The sequence below is a fragment of the Oncorhynchus keta genome, chromosome 10, assembly GCF_023373465.1.
Source record: "Oncorhynchus keta strain PuntledgeMale-10-30-2019 chromosome 10, Oket_V2, whole genome shotgun sequence".
In the NCBI taxonomy this organism is placed as follows: domain Eukaryota; kingdom Metazoa; phylum Chordata; class Actinopteri; order Salmoniformes; family Salmonidae; genus Oncorhynchus; species Oncorhynchus keta.
In genome coordinates, this window is record NC_068430.1 from 78,339,569 (window position 1) to 78,347,663 (window position 8,095).

The 8,095-nt window shown below is 47.9% G+C and overlaps 1 long non-coding RNA gene across 1 annotated transcript; it reads right to left on the reverse strand.

Annotated features, from left to right (window-relative positions):
- Nucleotides 1–3,829: 3,829 nt before the first annotated feature.
- Nucleotides 3,830–4,797, reverse strand: LOC127932652 (uncharacterized). Its single transcript, XR_008146292.1, has 2 exons — nt 4,509–4,797; nt 3,830–4,418 (listed from the first exon to the last, which is right to left on the reverse strand). It is a non-coding gene; the product is annotated as an uncharacterized LOC127932652 (long non-coding RNA).
- Between the last annotated feature and the right edge of the window lie 3,298 nt (nt 4,798–8,095).

An 8,095-nucleotide genomic window follows, 5' to 3' on the forward strand; every position in this document is an offset into this window, starting at 1 on the left:
GCAGTTACATTCATACCACTAGGCAGGCACCAGAGGGGTTTTATTCAAACGTTTCCCCCTTTTCTTTCCCCCAAACCAATCGTTATCGTGGGCTGGTGCTTTGAGGGCGTGAGTTTCACACACACACACACACGTTAGTTTTACTATCCTTGTGGGGACCAAACAAATGATTCCCATTCAAGAATTCTATTTTCCCAAACCCCTCACCCTTAATACAACCTTAACCCCTAAACCTGAAATATCAATTTCCCTTGTGGGGACTGGCGAAATGTCCCCAATTGTCCGAATGTTTCTTGTTTTAGTATTCTTGTGAGGACTTCTGGTCCCCACGAGGACAGTAATACCAACAACTCTCACACAGCACGTCCCCTCATGCCCAGGTTGTTCTCTTTGATGTTGTTATGTTGTTGCCTTCGGTCTCTATTTATGCAGCGTCGTCTCTCTTGTTGTGATGTGTGTTTTGTCCTGTATTTATTTTTGTCTTTTTAATCCCAGCCCCCGTCCCCGCAGGAGGCCTTTTGCAAGGCCGTAGTGGTAAATAATAATTTGTTCTTAACTGCATTACCTAGTTAAATAAAATAAAAACATTAGTAGGATGTCAACAAGTGTTATACGCCTATAATTAATATTTCGTGGCGCGATATTTTCGTACTGGGTTGCCTGGATTAGGTTTTAATTGGTCATCACATTAGGAAGTTAACACCTTTATAACGTTTATTTCGTAATTGATCGCCAGGACAGACCCTCCGTTTGTTTATTCAGAAGCCGGACATTTCCCTGGTTGTGTATTTGTTTTCAACCGCGTGTGGGCGTGGCCTCAACCTAAATGATGGTTGTCGCACCCAGGAGGAAGGGTGACAGCCGGTCGCGCGCCTCTCCCCCATGACCCACACCTTCTCGTCAACAACCCATTCTGTGTCCAGATGGTGAGAAATGAGTTGACGGATGTAGACTGCCCTCTCCTTTCAGACCCCTTGGAGATATAGGATCAGTCAGGGACTGAAACCCCAAAGTCACTTCACCATCTCTCTCTCTTTCTCAAATCAAATTGGATTTGTGACATGGGCCGAATACAACAGGTGTAGTAGACCTTACTGTGAAATGCTGAATTCAACAGGTGTAGTAGACCTTACTGTGAAATGCTGAATACAACAGGTGTAGTAGACCTTACCGTGAAATGCTGAATACAACAGGTGTAGTAGACCTTACCGTGAAATGCTGAATACAACAGGTGTAGTAGACCTTACTGTGAAATGCTGAATACAACAGGTGTAGTAGACCTTACTGTGAAATGCTGAATTCAACAGGTGTAGTAGACCTTACTGTGAAATGCTGAATACAACAGGTGTAGTAGACCTTACCGTGAAATGCTGAATACAACAGGTGTAGTAGACCTTACTGTGAAATGCTGAATTCAACAGGTGTAGTAGACCTTACAGTGAAATGCTGAATACAACAGGTGCAGTAGACCTTACTGTGAAATGCTGAATTCAACAGGTGTAGTAGACCTTACTGTGAAATGCTGAATACAACAGGTGAAGTAGACCTTACCGTGAAATGCTGAATACAACAGGTGTAGTAGACCTTACTGTGAAATGCTGAATTCAACAGGTGTAGTAGACCTTACCGTGAAATACTGAATACAACAGGTGTAGTAGACCTTACCGTGAAATACTGAATTCAACAGGTGTAGTAGACCTTACCGTGAAATGCTTACTTACAATCCCTTAAAACATTTTTTTTAGTAAGTAAGAAAATATTTGCTAACAAAATGAATACAAAATAAAGAAAAAGTTAGACAATAAAATAACAATAATGAGGGGGTACCGGTACCGAGTCAATGTGTGGGTACAGGTTAGTCAAGGTGACTGTACATAGATAATAAACAGAGTAGTTAAGGTAATTGAGGTAATATGTACATGGAGGTAGGGGTACAGTGACTATGCATAGATAATAAACAGGTTAGTCCAGGTAATTGAGGTAATATGTACATGTATGTGGGGGTAAAGTGACTATGCCTGAACGATAAGCAGAGAGCTAGCGGATGGGGCAGGAGGTGTGTCTGCGAATGGGGCAGGAGGTGTGTCTGCGGATGGGGCAGGAGGTGTGTCTGCGGATGGGGCAGGAGGTGTGTCTGCGGATGGGGCAGGAGGTGTGTCTGCGGATGGGGCAGGAGGTGTGTCTGCGGATGGGGCAGGAGGTGGGTCTGCGGGACAGGTGTATGTGTGGGTCTGCAGGACAGGTGTGTGTGTGGGTCTGCAGGACAGGTGTGTGTGTGGGTCTGCAGGACGGGTGTGTGTGTGTGGGTCTGCAGGACTGGTGTATGTGTGGGTCTGCACGACAGGTGTGTGTGTGGGTCTGCAGGACGGGTGTGTGTGTGGGTCTGCAGGACTGGTGTGTGTGTGGGTCTGCAGGACAGGTGTGTGTGTGGTCTGCACGACAGGTGTGTGTGTGGGTCTGCAGGACGGGGTGTGTGTGGGTCTGCAGGACGGGTGTGTGTGTGGGTCTGCAGGACAGGTGTGTGTGGGGTCTGCAGGACGGGTGTGTGTGTGGGTCTGCAGGACAGGTGTGTGTGTGGGTCTGCAGGACAGGTGTGTGTGTGGGTCTGCAGGACAGGTGTGTGTGGGGTCTGCAGGACAGGTGTGTGTGTGGGTCTGCAGGACAGGTGTGTGTGTGGGTCTGCAGGACAGGTGTGTGTGTTGGTCTGCAGGACAGGTGTGTGTGTGTTGGTCTGCAGGACAGGTGTGTGTGTGTGTGTGTGTGTGTGTGTGGGTCTGCAGGACAGGTGTGTGTGTGTGTCTGCAGGACAGGTGTGTGTGGGGTCTGCAGGACAGGTGTGTGTGGGGTCTGCAGGACAGGTGTGTGTGTGGGTCTGCAGGACAGGTGTGTGTGTGGGTCTGCAGGACAGGTGTGTGTGTGGTCTGCAGGACAGGTGTGTGTGTGGGTCTGCAGGACAGGTGTGTGTGTGGGTCTGCAGGACAGGTGTGTGTGTGTGTGTGGGTCTGCAGGACAGGTGTGTGTGTGGGTCTGCAGGACAGGTGTGTGTGTGGGTGTGGGTCTGCAGGACTTCAAAAGAACCGAATCGGGGGCTAATGTATAAAAAACGAACAACTCCACAAAATATCTGAATGACAGACTGGGCACTGCTCCCCTCCCTCTCCTTCTCTATTCTCTGGAATACAAGAACGCAGTCTGAATCCAGGTAGCTAACACATGGAGCACGAACAGCAGTCTGAATCCAGGTAGCTAACACATGGAGCACGAACAGCAGTCTGAATCCAGGTAGCTAACACATGGAGCACGAACAGCAGTCTGAATCCAGGTAGCTAACACATGGAGCACGAACAGCAGTCTGAATCCAGGTAGCTAACACATGGAGCACGAACAGCAGTCTGAATCCAGGTAGCTAACACATGGAGCACGAACAGCAGTCTGAATCCAGGTAGCTAACACATGGAGCACAAACAGCAGTCTGAATCCAGGTAGCTAACACATGGAGCACGAACAGCAGTCTGAATCCAGGTAGCTAACACATGGAGCACGAACAGCAGTCTGAATCCAGGTAGCTAACACATGGAGCACGAACAGCAGTCTGAATCCAGGTAGCTAACACATGGAGCACGAACAGCAGTCTGAATCCAGGTAGCTAACACATGGAGCACGAACAGCAGTCTCTGGCACGACTTCCAACGAGTGTGTGGAGAGAGAAACCAGTAGAACAATGCCTAGCCTGTTACAATAGAACGGTAGCAATGAAATAGAGCTCATTCTGTTCTAGCTGTTGATATCAACTCACAGAGAAAACACACAACCACATATTGGCAATGGAGACATTTTAGATTCCTTTATTCGTTCGTTTCATGTTTTTGAACTCTTGTAAAACTATTTGAAGGTGCACACTGGATTCACAATGGGTTTGAATACATCACAATCCACTTTGAGCCTGGAATTTCATGTTAATAAAAAGGTAGGGGAACAGTGTGTTGGGGCGTCCGCTCTGTTCTGTATGTCCCTCTATGGTAGCCGTAGTCATCTGATCACAATCCTCATTTCTTACCTGGAGACAATAAAAACATAATATCAGAGGAAATAACAGTTGGATCTTATAAAACTTTATTGAGACACACAAGTCTTAACCATGAAAAATGTCCAAAGAAATGTGTTTTCCTTGATCAGCACTGTAACATGTTAACTTTCAGTCAGAAAAACTACTAGGCCTATAACTTGGTATAAACTGTTATTAAGCTTGTTAGGCCTATAACCCGTTATAAACTGTTAAGAAGCTTGTTAGGCCTATAACCAGTTATAAACTGTTAAGAAGCTTGTTAGGCCTATAACCTGTTATAAACTGTTAAGAAGCTTGCTAGGCCTATAACCTGTTATAAACTGTTAAGAAAGAAGCTTGTTCGGCCTATAACCTGTTATAAACTGTTACGAAAGAAGCTTGCTAGGCCTATCGTAACCTGTTATACACTGTTACGAAAGAAGCTTGCTAGGCCTATTATAACCTGTTATACACTGTTAAGAAAGAAGCTTGCTAGGCCTATCGTAACCCATTATACACTGTTAAGAAAGAAGCTTGCTAGGCCTATTATAACCCATTATACACTGTTACGAAGGAAGCTTGCTAGGCCTATAACCTGTTATACACTGTTAAGAAAGAAGCTTGCTTGAATATCAAAGTGTTAACAGACTCTTCCAGACATGGAATTCTCTTTAACTATTCAGACTCATCACCATCTTGAGACAAACCAGGATTGGAATTATATTGGCACAAACACACATTAGTCTCTTCACTTCTCACACACACACACACACACACACACACACACACACACACACACACACACACACACACACACACACACACACACACACACACACACACACTATGATGGAGAGGGATAGACTGGGAGTGTGTGCGTGTCCTGGTTTAGCTCAAGACGCCGATGAATCTGAAGAATAGACATGTAGACACAATTCCTGGTCTGGAAGCATCTGGAAGAGTTCTGGACTGAAGTGGGAATCTGGTGTTGAATAAAGAACACATCAGAGTAACTGATATAATGACCTACAGACAACCAGTTAGACAGTCAGAGAGGAGACAGGCAGACAGCCAGTTAGACAGTCAGAGAGGGAGACAGGCAGACAGCCAGTTAGACAGTCAGAGAGGAGACAGTTAGACAGTCAGAGAGGGAGACAACCAGTTAGACAGTCAGAGAGGGAGACAGGCAGACAACCAGTTAGACAGTCAGAGAGGGAGACAACCAGTTAGACAGTCAGAGAGGGAGACAGTCAGAGGGGAGACAACCAGTTAGTCAGAGAGGGAGACAGTTAGACAGTCAGAGGGGAGACAGGCAGACAACCAGTTAGACAGTCAGAGAGGGAGACAACCAGTTAGACAGTCAGAGAGGGACAGGCAGACCCAGTTAGACAGTCAGAGACAACCAGTTAGACAGTCAGAGAGGGAGACAGGCAGACAGCCAGTTAGACAGTCAGAGAGGGAGACAGGCAGACAGCCAGTTAGACAGTCAGAGAGGGAGACAGGCAGACAGCCAGTTAGACAGTCAGAGAGGGAGACAGGCAGACAACCAGTTAGACAGTCAGAGAGGGAGACAGGCAGACAGCCAGTTAGACAGTCAGAGAGGGAGACAGGCAGACAACCAGTTAGACAGTCAGAGAGGGAGACAACCAGTTAGACAGTCAGAGAGGGAGACAGGCAGACAACCAGTTAGACAGTCAGAGAGGGAGACAGGCAGACAACCAGTTAGACAGTCAGAGAGGGAGACAGGCAGACAACCAGTTAGACAGTCAGAGAGGGAGACAACCAGTTAGACAGTCAGAGAGGGAGACAGGCAGACAACCAGTTAGACAGTCAGAGAGGGAGACAGGCAGACAACCAGTTAGACAGTCAGAGAGGGAGACAGGCAGACAACCAGTTAGACAGTCAGAGAGGGAGACAGGCAGACAACCAGTTAGACAGTCAGAGAGGGAGACAGGCAGACAACCAGTTAGACAGTCAGAGAGGGAGACAGGCAGACAACCAGTTAGACAGTCAGAGAGGGAGACAGGCAGACAACCAGTTAGACAGTCCCCAGACCCATCCAGCCTTCATCCCTTCCCCCAGACCCATCCACAGTGGAGTCCACAATACCATCCTGTCTCCTCCCCAGTCCACTCTCTTTCTTTTTAATTAGACTTTCTTCTTTGAGAAAAAGGAGCAGGATGCCAGCCACAGCTCCCACTCCACCAGAAAACACTACTACAACTAGCCACAGCTCCCACTTAGACCAGAAAACACTACTACAACTAGCCACAGCTCCCACACCACCAGAAAACACTACTACAACTTAGCCACAGCTCCCACACCACCAGAAAACACTACTACAACTAGCCACAGCTCCCACACCACCAGAAAACACTACAACTAGCCACAGCTCCCACTCCACCAGAAAACACTACAACTAGCCAGTTAGCTCCCACACCACCAGAAAACACTACAACTAGCCACAGCTCCCACACCACCAGAAAACACTACTACAACTAGCCACAGCTCCCAGTCCACCAGAAAACACTACTACAACTAGCCACAGCTCCCAGTTACCACCAGAAAACACTACTACAACTAGCCACAGCTCCCACTCCACCAGAAAACACTACTACAACTAGCCACAGCTCCCACTCCACCAGAAAACACTACAACCAGTTAGACAGTAGCCACAGCTCCCACACCACCAGAAAACACTACTACAACTAGCCACAGCTCAGCCACCAGTCCACCAGAAAACACTACAAGACTCAGCCAGAAAACCAGTAGCTCCCAGTCACTCCACCAGAAAACACTACAACTAGCCACAGCTCCCACACCACCAGAAAACACTACTACAACTAGCCACAGCTCCCACTCCACCAGAAAACACTACTACAACTAGCCACAGCTCCCACTCCACCAGAAAACACTACTACAACTAGCCACAGCTCCACCAGAAAAACACACCACCAGAAAAACTACACCCTACAACTAGCCACAGCTCCCACTCCACCAGAAAACACTACCCTACAACTAGCCACAGCTCCCACCCACCAGAAAACACTACCCTTCCCCCAGACATCCACCCTTCAGCCACAGCTCCCACCCTCCACCAGAAAACACTACTACAACCCTTCCCCAGCCCCACCACCACCAGAAAACACCCTTCACTACAACTAGCCACAGCCCTCCCCAGACCATCCACCCTTCAGAAAACACTACTACAACTAGCCACAGCTCCCACTCCACCAGAAAACACTACACCCAGACTCAGCCACAGCTCCCACACCACCAGAAAACACTACTACAACTAGCCACAGCTCCCACTCCCCAGAAAACTACTTCATCCCTTCCCCAGACCCATCCACCCATCAGAAAACAGCTCCCACACCACCAGAAAACACTACTACAACTAGCCACAGCTCCCACACCACCAGAAAACACTACTACAACTAGCCACAGCTCCCACACCACCAGAAAACACTACTACAACTAGCCACAGCTCCCACTCCACCAGAAAACACTACAACAACTAGCCACAGCTCCCACACCACCAGAAAACACTACTACAACTAGCCACAGCTCCCACCAGAAAACACTCCACCAGAAAACTACTACAACTAGCCACAGCTCCCACACCACCAGAAAACACTACTACAACTAGCCACAGCTCCCACACCACCAGAAAACACTACTACAACTAGCCACAGCTCCCACTCCACCAGAAAACACTACTACAACTAGCCACAGCTCCCACACCACCAGAAAACACTACTACAACTAGCCACAGCTCCCACACCACCAGAAAACACTACAACAACTAGCCACAGCTCCCACACCACCAGAAAACACTACTACAACTAGCCACAGCTCCCACACCACCAGAAAACACTACAACAACTAGCCACAGCTCCCACACCACCAGAAAACACTACTACAACTAGCCACAGCTCCCACACCACCAGAAAACACTACAACAACTAGCCACAGCTCCCACACCACCAGAAAACACTACTACAACTAGCCACAGCTCCCACACCACCAGAAAACACTACAACAACTAGC